This window comes from Scatophagus argus, chromosome 9 (genome assembly GCF_020382885.2).
Source record: "Scatophagus argus isolate fScaArg1 chromosome 9, fScaArg1.pri, whole genome shotgun sequence".
NCBI classification, from domain to species: domain Eukaryota; kingdom Metazoa; phylum Chordata; class Actinopteri; family Scatophagidae; genus Scatophagus; species Scatophagus argus.
Genome location: NC_058501.1, coordinates 18208141 through 18230014, shown reverse-complemented (window position 1 = coordinate 18230014; position 21874 = coordinate 18208141). Strand labels below are relative to the sequence as shown.

Sequence of the window (21874 nt, the reverse complement as noted above, 5' to 3'; positions counted from 1 at the left end):
CGCACATTTGCTAATATGTTTATAAAGGTACATTAAACTGGGTCTCACACACACACACACACACACACACTGAGAGGGAGAGATGCTCCGGCTGAGGCGCAGCTCGCTGTGTGTGAGTGGCTGTTTAATTGACTGATTGATACGGCGGGGTGCGGAGGTGAGAGCTGGACGCTTTAACAAATAGAGACACTTAAAGGCTAATCCGGGCCAACGCCGACAGCTGAACGCATCAAAGTGCTCCCGTGCAGCCCAGACTTTCACACCTGCACCCATGCACGCCAAAACCACGATATTTATTTCCCTCCGCCACTGTGTGCGTGTGTGTGTGCGCTGTCAAATGATTTAAACTTTCTCAACGTTTCCGAGAAGAAGACCAAATCCGAAAAATAAAACTAAATCCTTCTAAATAATAGCAGCATGAGCGAACTTACGCACGCTTCAACTTTTGTTGCAAGGTTCACCGATAAAACCGATAACGACACAGACTTAAAACGTTCAAGCAACAACAAAAATCATAAAATAACCGACAATAATAGCGCCAGCGCAAACCCATCACTAGTGCACAACAACCACAACTTTTTTCTTCCCCTCGAACAACAACAAAAAGATACATATCACATGTAATAAAATACCCAAAGACGACAACGTACCTCCAGTGTTTATTTTCGGGAAGTGCTGTCAAAGCTCTCACCGGATGAAGCGCGACCGGTCTATCCACACGTTTTCAGTCTGACGGCGCACCGAGCCAGCGACCGGAGAGGCAGCACTACTACCATCCTGAACCCGAGGAGGAGAGCAGAGGGAGGGAGGGAGGGGTGAGGAGGAGGAGGAGGGAGGGAGGGAGGGAGGAGAGGAGGTGTGCATCTCTCTCTCTCTCTCTCTCTCTCTCTCTCCCCCGTGTGTGTGTGTGTGTGTGCGTGTGTGCAAGTAGTTAATTAGTAAATCCCCATTCGCTGTGCCGCGGGTCGGTTTGTTTTCCCCGGTCGACAAGCCGAGAGGAAAGAGAATTTGAAGTAGGATTCGACCCGTTTCCGCTCCTGTGTCTCATATATGAGGTTTGTGTGTGTGTGTGTGTGTGTGTGTGTGTGTGTGCGCGCTTTCTCTTTCAGGGCTCTCTGTGCCGCCACAAGAGGAGCCTCTCCACCCCCCTCTGTCTCACCTCTCGGCCACCAAGGAGTCAACTGTGTTCACCAACATGTGGACCCCCCCCCCCCCTCGCCCCCCTCGAAAGTTGCTCAACTCGAATCACAGAGCAATTCCCACAAGCAAACAATGAAAGTGGTCACTTGAAGGAGCCGCAGCTGGGATTCACTGCGCTCCACAGCGTTTTCCCTGACAGAAAAACCTCCACCTATAAACCGCAGAGCTGGATTCAGGTCTGATACTGGAGGAAACACTGATTTCCTGTGGAGTGTGATGCTACCATATTTCCTTGGTGTTCCGTGAATATGACGGGAACCCAAAATGAACGTCGCTCAGTAAAGGTCAAAGTCTACCTGTCCTATGAAGAAACACGCTGTTTTAATGCACAATTTCCCTGCTGCTAAATCCGAGTGATGATGAGACATTGTCTTCTCAGTATAGCATCATTTCTGTCAACCGTCTGCATCAATCAAATCTCACACACACACACACACACACACACACACACACAGAGAGTAAGTAAAGAAGAGCATGCCCTGGCTTCTGTGCCAGTAAATTGACTCTGCCCTTAACAAACTTTAATTATTTAATTGATCCCCAATCAGCAACTTAATAATCAATTAGGTAAACCTATGGAACTCATTCGAGCGCAGCTGAAGTATATGACACAGGAATCAAAGGAGGAGGAGAGGAGCTTGAAGGAGGTGTGTGTGTGTGTGTGTGTGTGTGTGTGGTGGGGGGGCTGATGCGGGAAGGAAGAGCGAGATGCTGGGTCCCTAAAGCTAAAGTTACTCTGATTTATAATGACTCCGACAGTGGAATAAGGTCAAATTGTTGTGCTGCTAACGTGACATCTACCCGCTGCTGAGGAGGCTAAAGTGTCATGTCAGCAGTGACCAGATGCTGTTAGTAAAAAAGTAGCTTTGGGAGGCAATCATTTTCAGTGCCGAGTAGCAGAAGTGACATGGCAGAAGTATTTTCACCGGTGAATGTAATTACAATTGATTTTTAAATGTAACTTTTGATGCAAAAAATGCCAAACCCTCGCTGGTTGCGGTAAGTCAAATGTAAAGATTTGTTGTTCTTTACTATCATAAATGAAATAACTTTGCATTTGGAACCGTTTGTTGGACAAAACGAGCAATTTTAAGATGCCACATTGGGCATTATTCACTACTTTCTGTAATTTTATGGACCAAAGATTTTATCAATTGAAATCAATAAAATAATCAGCGGATTAATCAATAATGAAAATAATCAGTAGGTGCAACAATAACTGATATTTTTGCACTCTTCAGTCTCTTGCATATCTCACGTGTTTAAAGCTGTTTCAAAATACATAACTGGAATACAAAACTGTTGTGTGGCCCAAAATGTTTGATATATGGAGTGCTGTTGGTACAACAAGGTCAGCCACACACACACACACACACACACACACATCCATAACCACACACTCAGATACAACCCATGTGTCTCTTTATCGCCCTCTAGTGTCGGATGCTGATCTCAGCCTTCTGTCACTGCCTGCTAAAACCTCCAGCTGACACTCTCTCAACTCTGTGCCCTGATTTTTGGGCCCACATCTGCACAAAGATACAACCAGAGAAAAAGTGTTCCTGTGTTTAACTCTTTCTTTCTTTTCTTTGTGTGTCACGCTTGCGAGTGTGTGTGTGTGTGTGTGTGTGTCAGAAGCAGGGAGTATCAGACACTCACACACTCAGCAGATGAAAGCTTTGCCAATACTGTGAATCCCCCTGAGGGTCATGGCAATATTGATGTGACCACTGGTGTGTGTTTGTGTGTGTGTGTGTGCTGCAAGTGCATGTCAGTATTTGTACATGCATGCAGTGTCTGTTGCATGTGTGCATGTCACCTCTAAAATCTGAAAAAGGGCAAAAGCAGAAGTGTACACACTGAAACATGCCAGTAACCTCTAACCACTGATCTCAGGCCAGCTCATTCTAACATCCAGCGTAGGGTGTCCCCCCTTCCTCCTCCTCCTCCTCCCCTTGCCGATCCCTGCTCAGCAGCTGGAGCGTCTGAGCCTCTGACACCTGGGAGGTATATGTGACAGAGTGGAGAGGCGCTGGAAGAGGATGAATAACTGACCTATCACATCCACATTGACTGAGTTAATTAATATAAGTAGAGCAGGGGATTCTTAGCTCACTTTTCACTGTATGGATTTGCTGTCTCCTCACATTTGGTATGTTTTATGTCTATCCAATGCAAATCCAATGTCTTCTGTCCTGGGGCCTGATCATGACAGCTAATTTTGGTAGGTGTGCTGTTCTGATAGGACGGATTTTAATTGTGGCCCAACACAGGGCCTCTCTGTGACTGATTGATATAAAATCTCATGTGAATGGATGTCAGACTGCAGCGGAGTGAACTGTTAAAAGGCGCATTATATTTGTGTGCATTATATTTCCGCTCCTGGATACCATATTCCTTTTGTCAGTATCTATGCATCCTGTAGAACTGACAAAGCTCAAATGTAGCGCTTGAGGAGAACTGAGGAGCTATGACGTCGGTGCAGAAATTAGGAGAGGGAAGCAGTGAGAGCAAGGGAGGAGGGACAGGGAGGAAGGAGAAGGAAATCCTCACGGACACTTAGACTCTCTTATACATTCAAACACTCTGTCTGCTTCTTCATGGGTGTGAAAGGCAAGAGAGAGGGAGAGAAAGGAGCATGGGGGCGTGGGGGTGGGTGGTGGGGTGAGACACAAGCAGGACAGACAGGAAGACAGGCAGAAGGAGGTGGGAAATGGAGAGAAAAGGAGGGGAAAGAGAGCAAGAAAGAGCTCCACTGCCTAGTCTTAATCTGAGCTGTTCTGATCAATAGCCCATTTCCCATTGTTGCCAGAGCTGTTCGATCGCTACACCACGGAATTAACACACCCACTTTAATCTAGGGGGAGAGGAGCGAGGGGAGTGAGAGGAGGAGGAGGAGGAGGAGGGGGAGGGAAAAAGGCGAAGAAGGGGGTTAAGGGGGTGAGTGGGGAGCAGCTGTGGAGGCATTCTCAAATGAAATCAAATCTAATTGTTATCACTGTAGCTGCTGCACTTATTACTACCTCTGTTACAATTATCCACCCACCATATAGCTCTTTCTTCCCCCCCTCCCTCTCATACCTCGCGTCATGTGGTGTAAACTGGACGTAAATAATCCGAATTAGTGTTTATTTGTTTCGTTTTGCCGGCTGTAGATTGGATTGGGCTGGGAGGTCGATGGGGGCAGGCGGTGTGGAAGGCTCGTCTCGTTCCTCGGTGACAGGGAATGGGGTTTGTGGTCAGGTATATATGTGCCGGATACACTGTAACATCTGGGTGTCTCAATTCAGCTCGGCTGCAGCGAGACCGTTTCAGTAAGGTTTCATGAGATAATACGATTACGTTTACAAGAATGCGCTCATGATCGCAGTGTAACATCATTATATGTAGTAGGGGTTTGTTTTGATGGCACCAATCAGACACCCATCATTCCAGATTTTGTGTTTTCATGTGTACCAATGTAAAAACAAGGCCTGAAGTGTTGTCTTGCAGAAATTACGAATGCGTGTATATTTTCTGACTTAACCTCTAGTGGTGCCTATGCACATTTTTGCTTTACGTGGCCACAGTTTGAGAGAACTGTCTGAGATTTCAGCCTCCACCTCAATACAATGGAGGTGAATTGAATTTCAATTGTGGTGCCCACAGCAACAAAAAGTTAAGAGTTCTAAAATTCAACATCAATGCGTCTCTCCAAAAATAGGTCCCAGTTACTCAAACACTCCACAGATCTCGCTGTGAACACATGAAGAGTTTTCGTTGAAACTATTTTCTACAACAGTAATAGCAGCCAGGAAAAATGCTGACAGTGAGAATTCTCCAGAGTAACCAGGACTGAGGTGTTCCTGTCAATATTTCTTCAGTTGTTTGGTCAGTCCATCGCTTTGGTAGACACCGAAACATCACACCAGTTTTTGAAGGGATCACAAAGATATTTTGAAAAGCCATTCATAGTCCTCAGCAGGTGAAGCCTTTTGACTTTGGTGATTCTCTGACTGGCACCACCATGATGTTGATATTTGCATTTGAAAGTGAAATGTCTCAACAACAACTTCGGTGAAATTTGTTGAACATATTCATATCCACCTCAGGATGAACTGAAATACTTCGTTGATGCCTTACATTTTCATCAACCATCAGGTCCAAATTTGAATTGGTTAAAAGGCCTTTGTACCAGTAGAGTGCTTCATATGATGCCTCAGCGTGCTGAACTGCCAACTCTGTCAAACACACCACACAACAGACTGTAGGTTGTAGCTGCTGCGATAGTGGGCCAAACACACATTAAATCGAAGAACAGTTGCTGTGATTGGTTATGAGAAAGACTACACAAAGGCAATACTTTACTAGTTGTGGACACAAAAAAATAAATTAAGGCAGCTATCACCTGACTGGAGAAGTTTCAACACTACTTGGTGCTGGTTTATTTTAGTAGAATCCGAGACCTAGCTAGTCAAACAAGTCTGTGTTAAACTTGCTTCCTGCAAAAAACATGGCTTCCCAAACACTTTGTTTGTGGCCTCTAGAAAACGGAAGTTATTAAGTAATATTGTTCAAGCTTGGTCATCAATACATCAGTGTGACATGTCTTTGGATAACGTCTGTGCAGACCATGACATGCACAGTGATTACAGTATGTTACTTTCAATTCATGAAATGTAATAAGAATCAGCTTAAAGAACAGCCATAATTTCATTTCATACAGAGTGCAGGCAATCTATTTAAAATCCAATGGCCACACTGGCTACAGTGGCTGCTACTATTTCAATGCAGTCATGAGACATAATGTAACATATATTTCTTTAAGTGAGATGCATGAAATGACAGATATCATATATAACGTACTGCTGTGATTAAAGAGACCAAAGGAGCACTCAAAGTCATTTCCCCTTTCACAACAAAGCGTTCAAACATCCACTCTTTCATTACTAAAGTGAATACTTGTCCCAACACTTGGGTTTAGCTGTTGAATATTGTAATCTACAGCTTTGGGTGTTGCCAACGGAGTCTTTGCTTACTGCCTTCCACTGAGACAGCTTGAGGGGAAAACACAGCACAGAAGCTCTTCCCTTCCACTCCAGGCTATACCCAACTTTCGCTCCAATCCATTCTACTTACTCTAGTCCTTTTGAAGTAATTTCATAACAGAGCAATTTTCTCGTTAGCGTTTGGCTTTAATTGTGGGTAATTAAGCGTGATCCAGCAGTGGAGAGAGCGCTGTTCGGAGGACTGGGGGGAAATTAGCCGTAGTTCAGCTGTGAAATATGGGGTTAAGTGGGAGACGGTAGGGAGAGGAGAGAGCCGAGGGGGGTCAGCGACTCCAAAACAGGGGGCACGCCGTCTACAAAGAAAGCTGCTTTTGCTGTAGCGGAAGATGGGAATGTGCCAGGAAAAAAAAAAGTGGGGAAAGACTAATAGGTAGCAAGAGACACAATTCAAACAGAAGCTCAACGGGGCTGAAGGAGGCACTGAGAGGAGAGCAACGGAATAATGATGATTCAGAAGAGGAAGGAGAAAGAAATGAGTGGACACAAGCTTGGAAGGTTAAACTTGTGCCAACACACTGAAAACTGTAAACACGGCTATAGCAAGACTAACGCACAATGGAGTAGCTGCATTTTAGCACTTCTTTCAAGTCATCATACTGTAATCTGACTACTTCATGCATGATTTAGTCCAACAACAAAAACATGCGTGTGAATGCCATGAATGTGTTAACTGCTACTACAGATACAATAGTGCACGTTTCAACAATATATTTAACGTCTTGTTGACAGGTGCATCAAAAATCATGCTTATTGTTTATGATCCTACACAACGGATATCTCTGGACTAAAACATCATTAACAAATTGAGTACAAGTGATTGAGAGGCTGCTGATTTGGTTTCATCACATTTCAGTGAATAAAGTGAGCGCATTTCACCCATCACATCCCTTGAAGCAACAGCGTGTGTGTATACAAGCAAAACCCTGGGGTGGCACTAACTGTCAGCAAGTGGATTATGGACTTTACACAGAGTGACCCTTGATTAAATGCAGCACCCTGCTGAATAGAGTCCTTGCCCTTCGCATCCATTAATGCTTTCATTTTAACCCCATAACAGCCATAAACGTCTGTGTGGCCATAAAGCAGATGAGGAACGATTGGAGCCATTGACTGTACTGTCAAACGCTGTGTGCATGGGGAAATACTCCGTTGGGTCCTTTATGAGTGCGTCATCCCTCGGTGGAACCATCACCACCGACTACAATGAACCTGTTAAAGCCTCTATAAATATTGGCTCCCATGCTTAGCTATCGCTCGAATACCTCCCAAGCAGAGCACTGTTTGCAAACAAGTGGCTGGGCGTCGGAGGTGGTGAAGCTAATACCTAATCAATGGAGGGACGCTCCCTTGCAGTGGGCCATCACTGAGCCCTGCTTCATACAGAGGGTGCGGATATAATGTGGTTTAGAATAAGCACAAAACTACCGTATTGATTAACACATTACCAGTGCCAGTATGAAAAGTTCTTTCAGGAAGAAGTGAGAACTGCAGGGGTGTTGGTAATGGCCATGCAGAAAAAAAACATAAAGACTGAAGTGGAAACTAAACATCTTCCTGTCAGCTCCAGTGAGGATTTCAGACTCAAGCAGTCTCAGGCAGGATCACTCTGCCCATGCTGGGTGCTGGTGTAAAAGATTAGATGCAAGTCCAGGTTCTTTGGCCCCAGGAAATCCAGACATTCTCCAGTCGACAAAAGGAAGATTCCCTCTTGGGTGAGGATACTCTGCCAAATTTCAGTTACTAAAAGAAAAATAACACTGAATTTTAAGGTTGAAATGTGTTATCTGAAAATCTAGATCTATATTAACAAGCAAAGTCAACTGGGGTGTATGCCAAGTTTACTAATGTAATTGTGTCTTGCTGTGCAAAATCAAACATAAAGAATAAACTCGATAAAAGGATGTTGCCTACATGTTGTTATCTAAAACAAGGGGAAGGTTGTAACAGGGTACTCATTACTTGTATTGGAGTACTTAAAAAATGCAATATTTCATGAATGAGGTAAGAAAAAATTGAAAAGCTGCTTCTCTTGTAACAGTAAATGAGAAATCACTGTGGCTTTTGAAAAGCTGATGTTTTAATCAAAGCAGCAAAATGCAGGAAGAAAAAAATGAGCAAATGAGTTGAAACTACTTTTATGTACTAAAGCCTTAGTTCACATGTATATTAGTTCATGGGATGCATGCAGTATTGCACCTATGAAGCTAAAAACATCACATGTATTTAGTTTGTCATATCTTGCTGTTGAAACCACTTGATCAGTACAGATATTGATCAGGTTCTCATTTTAGATTTTGCACTCTCAGTACTTTGCAAATCCAACGGATTTGTTCAGATTATTTTATTGCATCAAAACTGTGCTATTAACACAAGCAGCAGGTTTGTGCTGTCAACAGCTGACATTTATTTTTCATCATTTATTTTTGAGTAACTGCATGGCTAGCACAGACGTTCCTCGTTTCCCTGCACGCTCAGTGTAGTATAATTTCATGTCGCACATTTGATTTTGATCTATAAATGAGGAAAACAGCTGGAGCCATCTCAATTTACAAGCAATGTTTTTGACCTTGCGTGACAAGAACTCAAAATCAATGAAAAGGTCATACTGACAGTATTGGGGTGAAGTAAGCGTGTGTGTGTGTGTGTGTGTGTGTGTGTGTGTGTGTCGAATACCCAAGCAAGGGTATTCGAATTCACACTTTTAACACTGTATATACACAGTGAGCATCAGTAATTAGGGACATAATGAAAATCAACATAAGATAACTACAAATGTTGAAGTTCATGATGGTACAAATGATCTCAACAACAATCTCAAGGACCTTATACACATGTACTGCGTGTGGTGACAGGTCCTATGTAACCTTGACATCCTCAGTCATCGGCTTGTCTTGAAACTGAAATCGTGAAGATGATATAAAGTTCGCAAAGATGCAGGCTACAAACTCAGTCACACTTTTGCACGAGTTCACAAGGTCAGTCTCCCATTCTGTATCAAACAGCTCCGGAGTGCTTTTATCAATTGGACATCAAAGATTAAGGTCTCACTTCTCTGCTCTCTGCGTTTGGGAAGGAGTTCATAACCCCCAAAACACCTCAGGTCACATGAATATGATGTTAAGATCTTAAAATGAGTGAAATTCCCAATTATCACGGCATCTGCAAGTTAAATCTGACCATATTTGTGATAGTGCCAGAAAAATGGTAAGCGCGATAGAAAGCTGTTTGTGCTCCATAATGCACAAAGGATGAGCAACATTCATCTTGGTACAACAACTGACATACTCCTGTGGTTTAAGAAAACACAGATACCAGCTGATGTACAGTTAGAATACATGTATAAGCCAGCACACCACACCGTAGATGCGTGGTTGCGGTCACTTTCAAGCTTACATGATATTGCATTAATCCACTACCGCTGCCACTAAATACACATGTAGCCGTCAAGTCATCAAACATGAAAATGTGTCTCTGCGCACGCGCACGGACGGGCACGACGTCCGACGTCGTCTTGACTTGAGACAACTTTTCTGAAGTGATCCTCATTCCCCAAGTTCGCGTTCCACTTCCCAGACCGTTCTTATACTTTTCATCCTCACAACACTGACACCTCTCTGCTTCCCCTCTTCTCGGTCCCGGAAGCTGCTGTGAGATAAAGATCACAGGTGCAACACGCAAACACGTTTTCACTTAAAAGCAGAAACCTTACGAAGAGCTGCCGACCTGTTCGGAGGAAGACGTGCTGCGCACCGCGCGCTGTTCCACAACTCTTCCAGCGCACAAGCTTACAGAGCTTTCAATCAATCAATTTCTGCAGGAGGTGCGCATGTTTCCCGCTCACCAAAGTGCATTATATTTCTCACGATAATCTGATCTCTGACGCGTTTCTCAATTATTAATGCCACTTGTTCGTAACAGAATGAGGAAGTGGGTTGCTTACCTTTAGCGATGTACGTTCATTGACTTGACCAGCAGCTCCCACTCGGGTTGAATCCTGTCGACGTGCGCAGAGGACGGATGGTAATCAGGGCAATTTAACAGATCGGACCGCGCATCCTTCCTCCTGCATTAAACTGCATTGGTGAAGAGTTAAACTGGCATGATCTATGACTCGCAGGGTGAATGAATGTAGCTCGTAGGGGGGTGGAGAGAGCACGGGGGGGGGGGATCAAGACGAGTGAGATGAAGAAACAGCGCGCATGACTATAGCGAGAGAAAAGTTGTCCTCGGAGCAACAAAAAGTTGACAGGAAAAAAAAGGAGGGGGGGGACTCCAATGCAACCGGCTACTGTCCGAAATTGGTATGTTGTAGGCTAGTTTACATGAGCAATGAAACCAAAAAACGGAGGGGAAAGCAAAGAGAACCACGCAGGTGTTAAAGGAGAAAGCGCGAAGAGAGGGGAGAGAGCGGGCGCGGGGAAGGATGAGAGCGCAGAGAGAAGGTGGGGGAGGAAAAAAGAGAAGGTGCTGAGCCTGAATCTCCACCTCACATCAGCCCGACTGCATTTAAGTTTCTATCAGCTGCAGACTGTGTTCTGCACGTGTTCCTGTGGACGTGAGACAGAAAATTGACCTGCACAGTGAAGAGGCCGCACGAGGAAAATATATGTAGACGGGTGGCGGCCACAAAGCGGATCGATCGGGTTATAATTTTGTCCAAAGTCGAGGGAAAATAAAGTTCATGGAGGAATGAAATTTGAAAACAGATGGCGAATCCCGTCGACCCTAAATAAGATTCGATCTTTGGGAATGGAGTGTAGATAATATTTGGTTGGACGTTTGATGAAAATGACGGATTTTTCATTCTGGACAGGTGGGGGTAGATGGAGTGAGGGAAGACAGGGAGGGTGGAGGGGGCAGCGTCGAGGTGATAGAGGGTGGATATGATGCGTCTAGGGACTGAAACTAAACTTGGGAGAGGAGGACGCGGTGTTTGTCCCCCCCCTTTCAGATTTCATCCAGGGATCTCATCCCCTTTCTCCATTTGCCCCCAGTGCGCACAGAAGACCCCCACCCCGACACACACACACACACACACACTCATACACACCTCCCCTCACTTTCCTCCACCCCACCCTGCAAAGAGGGGCCGCGGGTGGAAGGAGGAAAAGGAGAGAAAACAAGAATACCAAATAAATGAGAAATTTTCGTACAGGCCCCGCTTCCGTGCGTTCCATGCTAGCAATAACAATTAAATATCGACCGCTTTCCCGGCCGGAGAGAACCTGAGATACCCAGAGACTGCCAAGTACCGAGACCCCCCCCCTCCCTCCCCTCGCCTCCGTTTCTCCCCATCTTCCACATATGCACTCACTCACTCCCTCACTCACTCCTTTTCTCGTCATCCCCTCCCTATACACCTCTTTTCCTTCTAATCCAAGTCCATCAGGCCAATCTCTTCTAATTTGGTGTATCTCATTTCTCTTGATTCCATCCAACAACCCATTTCAGCTCCACTTTTATCATTGCTGATTTAGGGGGGCGGGGGTGGCCTCTCGGACACACTCCTATTTTCTCCCCAATGCAAGAGGACTTCCTCACACCATGCATGTTAGTTTATCAAAATCAATTATGGGATTGAGATTCACGTGGCTTTCCCTTGGATGTTAGAGCACAGAGTCATTGGAGCTACTGGCACACTCTGCTACTGCTTCACTCTGACAACTGACGTGTCATTTTCAGCACATCTGTGTGTCTGGTTTTCAACGCAACATGCCCACAAGGACACTTATTGGCCCAAAATATGTTGCATTTCAAAGGAGCACAAACACATGACACAAATGTGATGAAAATTAGAAATACTGCACGTCAAACCCAACAGAAAATGAGAAGATAAACACGAGTTAAATGGCTGAGTTTCTGTAAAATCCAGTGATTCTTTGACAACCTCTTACTGGATTGTAGTGTTTTTCTCTATGTCATGTTTTCCTCTACAGATGAACCAGCGTTTGGCATTTTATTTGTGAAACCTGTGAGGCTCCTCGTATAATACGGCCACTTATAATTTGGACCAAGTGCACAGATACATGTTGCACAGGCTGGTCACAACCAACTAAACTACACAAACCGGACCAGTGGCTTTGGGTCTCTTAATGGAGTACAGGAGCTCCACTGATTCCCTGAAACCCTCTTGCCTCTAACTGGACTGTATTTCTTTTACGGCATTAGTTTATGGTGGATGAAAGACTTCTTGGTATTTTATTTGTGAAACCTTTGAGGACAGGCGAAGAATACAATGACCTACAATTTGGTGGGAGAACACATGGTCTGAAAGATAAATATGTGCAAATATTAGCAGACTACGCTATTTTAACTTCCTTTCTGGAGGGATGTTTTTGTATGAGAGCAAATGTACATTTCTGGCATTTATTTCAAACCCTGTATTGCTCCTTGTGCTGTATGATGACCTATAATCTAGTGGTCTATAGCTGTCCAACAAGGAACAATAGAGTCTGGAGTCGGTGTGTGTGTGTGTGTGTGTGTGTTGAGGAGGGGGGGTTCAGACTTTAGACCCAAAGACAAACAGGTAGACTCCATTCCTTTGCAACAACCTCCTTTTGTTGATTGACAGCGCCCCTGGATTTGTGCGACTCGTGACAAGACTGCCAGAGGAGTGGCATTATGTTGGACTTATAAGTCCTGAGCACGCCAATGCCAACTTTCCAAACGAATCGCACAACTATCAAAAGTTTCTCCATCATTGTCGTTGTGTCTTCTCTCACTCCTCTTTATATTTTTTTCCGCCTCAGAACTTCTCTCTGCTCGCACCCAAGCCATTCAATTTCTATTTATTTCACCCCCACCCGACCCACCCACCCTCTCCCTCATCCTCCTTCTCATCTCTCCTTTTTTCACACCTCTCCGCATCTCTTCGCTCGCTATTAAAACGCATTCTTCCCCTGTTGTTGCCCCAGTTCTTACCCCCCACCCGCCTTCCATCCCGCCGTCTTTTCCCTTCTTCTTACATATTTCCCTCCACCTCGTTATCTCCCCCGTTTGACTTTAATTAGTTAATGCATTAATTATCTACGCCCCAATACCTGCACCATTAACATACCCTCACCTCCCTGTGGCTCCCCTCTCTGCCTCACCCCGAGGCCTCTCTGCGCTGAAGATGGACACGCGGGCAAGCGCGCACATGCACGGACACACAAAACTGCTCTGTGTCCCTTTTTACCCCATGCCTCTTTTTCACTCTATTTCTCACTCTTCCACTCTTTGCCCCCTACCTATTCTCCCCTCTCCAAGTCATCTCAGTCCTCCCCCCCTCCCCCCGTCTATCTTTCCTCTGCCCCCCTATACTCTCCTCTTTTTCTCTCTGTGCCTTGCAGTCGCCTCTGCCGGCTGGTCTCTCTCCCCGGCGACGGAATTATGAAAAATGCGCCCATCGACAGAGCGCCTCAGCTTCGATTAGCCGAGATGGGACATGACAGGCCGCGATCAATACTTATACCGTCCTATAACGTGTCAACTAATGAATCAATCTCGGCTAAATTTTCCATTTTTCAAAAGCCGACGCGAGAGACTGGAATATCCTCTTTTGTAAAGATATTATTATCGATTTCGTCGGCAATTTGACATCGGGGGTAGTTAATTCCACTCTAGAATAAAATTGAAAACACTTGAGATTGAAGTGAGAGAGGGAGAGAGAGAGAGTGTGTGTGTGAGAGAGAGAGGGGAGGGAGGGAAGAGGAGAGGAGAGGAGGGAGGCAAGGGCAGGCAGGAGGGGAGGGGGAGACGGCTGTTGACTTGATAAAAGAGAATGGGAAGATGGAAGGAAGGGGGAAAGGGAGTAGGAAGAAGAGATACTACTGGTGGTGTTGCAGAGACAGCAGCAGTATGTCTGTCCATCCATATCTATCTATCCATCTAAGAGTAAACATAAAAACCAGAGAGGACAGTGAGAAGATTCTATATAGGCTCCTATGAGGGTGGACAAAATAAACACCTGCAGAACACAATCCAATATGGACTGACAAAACCAACTCTATCCGCAAAGCTTATGCTGCTCTAATGCTGCTGCGACCGTCTCGTGTTGAATTAAGTGATTTCTGAGGCTGTGCACTTCCTCTTACGGTTATTTCAGGGAGAACCCCTTGATTTTCACAAATGCTTATTCATGTTGTGTGTTCAGCCTGGGTTTGTGTCACTCAAGTGGTGTTTTTAAAGGACTTAAACCACCTGGCCTGTACTCGTGAGATGCTTCCAAAACAAATCCTCATTTAAACAGAAGTTGCATTTCAGCGTTCAGTCCTATGACTGCCTGTTAAACCAAAGGAGGCTGGTGAAGTAGTTATAGCTTGAGATAACTTCATTAACGCGGTAAATGCGCATTTTCCATCTTCAAGTTATGATAACATCACCGTCCGAGTGTTTTTGTGCATGTACACGCGCACGCTTGAATGTGTGTGTGTCAGTGGAGACAGAGAGGCAGGTAGTCAGCATGTGTGTCAGAGTGAAATATAGATGGAGGAGGCCGGTGTGTGTGAGGGTCAGCGAGGTGCAGTGTAACTGTCGACAATCACAGCCTTATTTACCTGTCAAAAACACTATCATCCCACACAGCCCCAGCCAAGCAATTTCTCCTGTCTCTTCCTCCCTCGCTCTCTTTCTCTCTCTTTCTCTCTCTCTCTTTCTACCTCCAATTACAACCTAGAGGGCTATTTCTCTCCAGGACAAAAACACTCCCCACAAGCCCTCCCTCTTCTTTCCGATAGCCCCTTCTCTCTCCCCATCGTTTCAACCCTTCTCTCTCTCTCTCTCGCTCTCTCTCTTTTTTCCCCCCACTCTCACCCGTTCTTTTCCTCTGCTGAGAGTTGTAGAGTGGAAATGAACAAGCTGTAAACACATACCACTTATCACAGTGTATGCTGTGTATTTGTTGGCGAATGCTGGCGAGGTAAAGTCTGTGCTATGTGAGGCCAAAGGTGTGGGCTACTGTACCAGACGGAGAGACGCGAAATAAAGATGCACCGCAGGTTGAAAAGAAGTTCGATCAGTGCACTGCTGGCCGCTCAACGCTTCTGCTCTAAAAACGCCAACTGCTGAAATGTGCACAGTTACATAGTATGCTGAATTTTTCCACAGACTGTGGAGATTAATTCTCGAGTTGTCTGCTCTCTTATACTGTTTGTGAGGCCCTGCTGTCCTCAGAGGATACTGCTGTCAACATTCTATATTCTTCTTATTGTCAACAAATTCCAATAAAAGACCAAAAGCCATAAATGATTCTGCTAACAAGAATTTTCCACGCAGCCAAACATAGACCTTCTCTGATTTCCAAAAAATAACGACATATATCGCTAACAAATCCCAGCTCTTCTTGGCTCTATAAATACTCACTACAGCAACAAATGTGTATTAAACCACAGCTGGAAATAGTCTCAAACAAATGCTCTGTGTACTGGTGTTTGAATGGAGTTTACTGTTACTGTTCCCAGATGTTTTAGGATACTCCAAACTACAAACAACAACAACAACAACAAAAAACCCAAAACTGAACAACATTTGTGTTCCCACTGAAGATTTACGAGAGTGAGTGTGCAGATAGGTGAGCGGAGATTTGTTGATAATGAAAGCGTTGATACTATCCACATAAATTGCTATATTTCTATGAGAATAGTTTAGTTGTGTCTAGCGGAGAGCAGAACGCTCATGACAGAAATCTAAGGCTCTGAAGATTATAGACAGTAAGTGCCTGATTTAAAACAGCGAAATAGTGGACATTTTTAAAAATGTTAACTCTTTATCCAAAACACTGGAAGAGATAAAAAAAGAGACAATATGCATTTCATTTGGATGTTTCTGAGTCAGTGAAGAGACATGCTGTCCAAACAGCACATTGCAGAATACTTTTGCTTCAGATGTCTTCTACGGTGGGTCCCGAGGGTCAAACAAAACAACATGACTCAATGACATGTTACAAAACACATCTGGGAGAACGTGAAAGGTCTGAACAACACTTTTTCTTTTTGACTGGACAGAACCGAACTCTCTGGGTCATTTCCTGTTTCCATCCTCTTCTATTCTCAGCAGTACCTTTGCATGTATTTTTAAACGGAGATAGAAAAGGAGATTGTTAAAATATGCCCTCGTGATTCCAAGCACATTCATATAAAGTAATTCTTGATATGCTTTCAATGTATTATGACTTTAAAATGTCCTGTTGAACCCTGCAAACAATTTTGAAAGACTTAGAACTTTTGATGTAGTTAACTTTCACACATGGCCAACGCGTCATTAGCTGCCCGACAGTGAAACAACCAATCACAACATAATCTGAAATGTTGTTGTGACCCTCAGGGCCACCGTAGAATTCCCTGAAAAAAAATATATATGTTTAATGTTTAGTGTGCCTTTAAGTCCTTTGCCTGCAAAGATAATATTTTGTGCAAATAGTATCTTTTGGGAGTTATACTCAAGATGTATTTATTATACACATTCTTTATAGTATGGCCTTTATGTTAGCAGCTCATTTCAGAACCTTTCGGTAACAAACTGATAATATTGTACGTACGTGGATTTTTTTTAGTCACAGGTGAAGCTGACACCACACTGACATACAAATGTGTTCGGTGTGTTTGTTAATAGCATTGTGGTGGCAGGTTTCAGAGATGTAATTTTGAATTCTTCTTCAGGATTTTGCCTGTACCTCCGCAAGAGCAACATATCGGACAGATTATCGAGCATGATGGCAGGCTGTATGACAGACAGTGACAGATTGGAACGACTTCTCTAGTGCCTGACTGGAAAGCCACTCTGAGGATTTTTGCTGATACACGGCTGTGGCGGATACTTGGGTGGCCTTTTATTTCCTGAACTGATTCTTGATGCCTGTGACTGAAACATACCCCCCCCCACCCTCCGCCGCACACACACACACACAGACTGATACACACTCAGACTGATAGCAGTCTGCTGTCGGTCTTCGTAACCGGCTCTGTGAAAAGGCCATCTGACAAAGCCATTAACAGGGCGGTGTAATACCTGTGTCTGTAGCGAGCTGAGTGACACAAAAAGACATTTATGGGCACTGCCATGACAGGAGAAGCACTGTGACATCTGACTGACTGACTGACTGGATTGCAAGCGGGTTGACAGATAAAGACAGGCAGACACCAACACCATTGAGACAGTGATGGAGACAAGAGATGGGGCATGAATCCTGTCAGAGAGCGAAAGAGGATTCACACGTCCTCAGAAGACTGACTGATACTGATAGCTACACCCAGGAATATGTCAACATAATTTCACTCACTGTATTGACACTTTAACACCAAAGTTTTTTCAAATTGATCAAAAAAAAAGGCCAAGATTTTACACAGCTTGGGTCAAGTTTGAACACACAAGGTGTAAAAGCTGAAAGATCACTGAGTGTTGAGGCTTGAAAATTCGCCAAAAAATGAATTTTCATTATCAGTAAGTGTAGCACTCTGCTGTAAATTATGGGGAATTGAGATGTCATTTTGGGATTCTGCCAGAGAATGGACGCACACCTCTACGAGGAGTAAGAAGCTGGAGAGAGGGAGTGATAAAGACGGCGTGACAAAAACAAAGAAATTCAGAACAGAAATGTAAAGTGGGAGACAGAGACAAAGCCTAAGACCAAGAGAGAAAGAGAAGAATGATGCTGAATTGAGAGTGTGTGTGTGTGAGTGTGTTTGTTATAGTGTGTGCAGCCTGGGCAGCAGGCAGAGGCAGCTAAGCAGAACCAGCCAGCCCTCACAAACCAATCAGGCCTTCATTAGGCTTGGCGGGAGGGATCGATGGCCAGCCCGCATCAATTAAACAGCACCCGCACCACACTATATACACACACACTCGCAAGTGCACCTACTCTACTATATATATTACACTCACACACACCTATTAACAGCAGACATATAGGCATATGCACAAAAATAGCACACACATACAGAAAAGAGCAGAAGACATGCAAAAGACAGGACTAAGCTACATAGAACTGTATTTTTCATTTCCATGTCTCATGTTAAGCCCAAACAACATGCAAAAATACCTGCGCTCTTCTTAATGCGCTAAACCCTGCTAATACGTGCAATAACTAAAATATAAGATGATTTTCTAAGGCAGCACATACCTTTATGATTTTTTTAAGTTTTTTTGCTATTACTATAGTCTCATACAAAGCAAGCAAACACAAAATAATGGTCATTGGCGTTCTTATAAGCATTCTAGCTAATTTGAACGGATTCCTGCCTTTAAGACAGAGAAAACACAAAAGAAACGGGTGCAATTTTAAAGGCGCTCTTCAAACTGCAATCACACTGTAACCTGTCCGTTCGCTCTTTCAACCCCCGACACACACTCACAACATCGATAACACCCAATTACACACAAGCTCACACATGGTGGGTCCTGAAAACACACAATTACATGCGCTCCGGACACACTTTTTATTAACACTCAATTACACACACGCATAAATCACTGACGAGCCGTGCACCCACAAGAGCATAACTGAGGACTGCCGAGTGAGAGATGGATCTGTTTTGTTTTGTTTTTTTTTGCCATTGCTTTCATGAGGAGGTACAGACAGAACAGGGTTTGCTGCAGCTCTCGAACAGACACTGTGGTATGAGTAAGCCTACAGCTCTCAATATGTCCTTTGTGATATAGTTTGGTCCTGGTTTCCATGTCTAACAGGACTAGCAAAGGCGTGTCTCACTTATGAAGCCAATTAGTCAGGTGTGTTTTCTAAGGTGTCCAAGTATTAAACTTCAGTGTGCTGGAGGTTCAGCAGATTCCTGACCCCACAACAGAAAAACATTCGGGTTTCAATTTCTGGTGGAGTGTGTGTGTGTTCTCCACAAGTCACACGGGTTTCCTCTTTGTAAAGGTGCTCCGATCAGGATTGTTGGGGCAGATCACATATTGCTGGAAACAGCATCGGCCATTCTCTGATCAAAATGTGGTTTCTTTTAAAATCACCATTAACGTGTTGAGGAAATTAATTATTATATTCATTTTTGCTTGACTCACAGGAATAAGTTTGAAACAACATGAGAAATTATCCGTCAATTGTCAAAAACAGAATTAATAAAGAGTTTAGTAAGACTGAATTTGGGAACAGTTCAATGTTCAGCCTTTGCATCCTAAAGCCAATACTCCTCCGCCTGGTCATGTTTAAAGTTCTGCCAGCAAGCTGTTTAGTTTGTCATTCGCTAAGCTCCTCTGTTAGTGGAGAACATATTTTCTGCAGTCCCTTGACCAGGGGACAACCGAACGCCATTCGAGCCCTGCAGTGCGCAAGCATTTTAGCTGCATAAAGAGAAACTATGTTGCGTGTTTATCTGACTGGCCTTGATAGACACCACCAATCAAACCATTTAGAGCAAATATCATCTGATAATGATCTGTGGCCCATCAATCGGAGCAACCCCACTTGCCCCACTTTCATCTAACAATTCAAACATATTAAAGTGACGTAAAGAGAGACAAAAAAATCTCAGACTCACTTCTGAAAATCTGGTCTGTGCTGATATGGATAAGCATGATTTAGTAAAATATGTGATGTAATGTTGTATATGGCATGTATAGTATGAATACAGTACAGCATGTAGTGGTGCAAAGGACATTATGGTGCGGTCCACAATCCAGATGTAAGCACAAGTGACATAACAGCTTTTATATGTATTTGTTTGCTTATTTGAAAGTGTCAAATGTTTGCATGTCTGCAAGTGTATCATCTAATAAATGTGTCCTCTGCACAGTATTTAAGTATATTGGGAACTGCTAAGAAGTGGAGTCAAATTCAGAAGTATCAACATTAAAAGTTGATTATGAATCCCACTTTCAATTTCATATTGGTTAAAAGCTCATGAAACACATGGAATACCCACTGATTGAAACTGAAAATAGGCAAAATGTAGGATTTTTTAGTTTGAAAGTTAAACTTTTCAATCATATATGAGATCAGACCTGTAATTTATATGGTAGAAAAAAAACTTATTGAACTTTCAATGCACTGAAATGCCCCCAAAAACAGATTTTGATTACCTAATTGTCACAAAGCTACATTCCTACTGCTGGACTGTAAAGTGACTCATTTTCATTGCACAGTCCAGTGAAGCACAAACACCCACATAGATTATTACTAAGATGTAAATTAAAATTCCACCTCAAAATGTTTACTTAGTCCTTTTTTCTGATTCTGTACAAATCTCCAACTGATTTCAGGTCATTTTAGATGTATTACGGTAATCCACCTTGAAGCGTGAATAGCCCACATTTCTCAACAATCATCAACAGTGTGAATGTTGGTAAATTTTCTGACTGATAACTGTAAACCTATTCAGTCCATTCAGAATAACAGTTTATTTAAATTGTCTTTGAGCTTTCTTTTAAAGTTTACACCACCTGGGTGTGGATAAGGTGTAGATTGCCATTGCCATTTCCACGGACTGACACAAGTTTCCCTCCCCCTAAATACCGGCTGCGCTGCGGCAAAAGCAGCGTGGTGAAAATATTCAACTCCAAAATAAATGTGTCTGTATTGGACGATTACCGGGCCACGCTTCCTGAGCCCCGCGCGTCACCTGCTCACCGTGGCATTGACACGTCAGTCTCCCGCGGCTAACGCAATGTGACAGTGTTGAGATTATAATATCTGGCCCGTATTACCGGGCATTAACGCCATTACCGCGCCCCGCCCGCTCAGGTGGGCCACGCCGGGACTGAGACAGAGAGAGAGAGGGAGAGAGACAGAGACAAAGATCAGGAAATTGAGGGAAGGCATGAAATAGATGAATGAATTTGAGAAAATGAGAGAAGCAGTTTAGCTCCAGTAAAAAAAAACAAAAAACAAAGAGGCCTGTACAGTTATGGAAAAACACCCGACAATCAGCTGGGAAAGATGGGGCAGTTTCTGTCTGATTTTACGGCATTTCGGGCGGATGCGTTCACGTCGGCACTGTGGCTTATTGTGGTGCGCAAAGTAAAGCAGTCGCTGAATAATGACGATGAAACCTGCCATCCACGTGTGTGTGTGTGTGTGTTCCTTATGAGGAGGGGGGGTATAATAACAAAGCAAAGGGGTAAGAGGGGGCAGCCCAATTGGATAAAGCCATTCTACTAATGAACAGCTGAACAAGCACCATCACTTCACATGATTTAATGTTTACACCGTGCCACGCCTGGTTTCATATCGCTTTTCCAGGGCCTTCATTTGTTTCGCCCAAAGAAAACACTTCTATTCCACAGCCTTGTTGTTTTAATTAGGGAAATTAATAAATAAGAATAAATTAATGTGGCCTCCTCGCCTCCTCCTACACCCCCAGAACAGTAGCAGGCACTGCCAGCCTGCCTCCCTGCTTGCACGCCTGCACGGGATGTATTTGCGTGCCATAATTAACGCTTAATAAGTAAGTGATTCATTATGATTAGCGTGCGGATTCGCCGTAATGGCCCCTCTCTGTGCTAGCAATCAAACTCACTCTGTTTATCCACACATAAGCCCCCTGATCCATCTCTGTCTGTGCCGCCACCACCACCACCACCCAATCTACATCTCCACCACTGTACTCCATTCCTCTGCAAGTCCATTTGTTGGGCTGCTGGTGGCTGATGGCTCTCTATCAATCTGAGTGTCATTAAAGAAGCTGAGGAGA

The 21874-nt window shown here is 44.0% G+C and overlaps 1 protein-coding gene across 1 annotated transcript in view; it reads right to left on the bottom strand.

Annotated features, from left to right (window-relative positions):
* The window catches only part of erfl1 (Ets2 repressor factor like 1), a 49301-nt gene extending 38503 nt beyond the window's left edge, over nucleotides 1-10798 (bottom strand). Inside the window, exon 1 of the mRNA XM_046400634.1 lies at nucleotides 10189-10798. The gene's annotated coding sequence lies outside the window, so the exon portion shown is untranslated. The remainder of the gene's footprint in view (nucleotides 1-10188) is intronic.
* Nucleotides 10799-21874: the final 11076 nt, after the last annotated feature.